We start from the raw sequence: 787 nt of genomic DNA, 5'->3' as shown, positions 1-787 counted from the left end.
CGATACCCATATCATGGGTAAGTTCTATGTCTTTCGGTTCGTTGACAGGGATGTCTATTAAGCAGAAGAGTCCGTCAACATATATGCAAGAAATATGAAAGAATCAAAGCAAAAAAATTAAGGTTACCTTCAATAACAATTGCGGGGTCAGCAGCGCTATTATCTGCACTCACCTCCTTTAGTTTAACTAAAAGAAGATAAAGCGCACAAGTTAGTAGGAGAGGAACACGTTCCGATTCACTTATCTTCCGGAAATGCCCCCCAAATGAGAAAACATCTGTACCTGTGTCGGCAGTTGGTGAGGTCGATGTAGTGGCCGGAGGAGGGGCAGTGTCCACATTGAGGGGTTCTTCACTCATCGCTTTTTGCACCTGTTGAGTGAAGCTGGACTCATCAACATCCATTAAACCCGGAGAAGAAGGCTCGGGCACGATTTCCCCTTCCTCTTCTGGCTCAGCTATAATGGCAAAGAGAGAAATAAGATGCTATATTCAAAGATGAAATAATGAAAAAGAAACAAGAATGAGATCTTACCCCCTCGATCAATCGGAATATCCTGAGTAAACTCTTCTTCAGGCAACGAGGGGAGTTGACGTTGTCGATGAGCCATCTTCTTAACCCTTTTCGAAGCACGAGAATCTCGAGGAACTTCGGAGCTCTCATGGCGAAACTTGGAACGCAATTCAGACCCTTGAACAGGGCTGGGTTGAACTTCAGAAGAGGCAGAAGATCGGGATCTCTTTCTGCTAACAAGCGGGGTGGCATCTTCCTCTTCTTCTTCTTCTTC

General features: G+C 45.0%; 1 long non-coding RNA gene across 1 annotated transcript; it reads right to left on the bottom strand.

Annotated features, from left to right (window-relative positions):
* Positions 1 to 170: 170 nt before the first annotated feature.
* Positions 171 to 566, bottom strand: LOC109828716. Its single transcript, XR_002243806.1, has 3 exons — positions 535 to 566; positions 284 to 457; positions 171 to 187 (listed from the first exon to the last, which is right to left on the bottom strand). It is a non-coding gene; the product is annotated as an uncharacterized LOC109828716 (long non-coding RNA).
* Between the last annotated feature and the right edge of the window lie 221 nt (positions 567 to 787).

The sequence above is a fragment of the Asparagus officinalis genome, unplaced genomic scaffold, assembly GCF_001876935.1.
Source record: "Asparagus officinalis unplaced genomic scaffold, Aspof.V1 AsparagusV1_Un4795, whole genome shotgun sequence".
NCBI lineage: Eukaryota > Viridiplantae > Streptophyta > Magnoliopsida > Asparagales > Asparagaceae > Asparagus > Asparagus officinalis.
The sequence above is the reverse complement of the archived record's forward strand: the minus strand, read 5'-3'. Positions and strand labels throughout refer to the sequence as shown.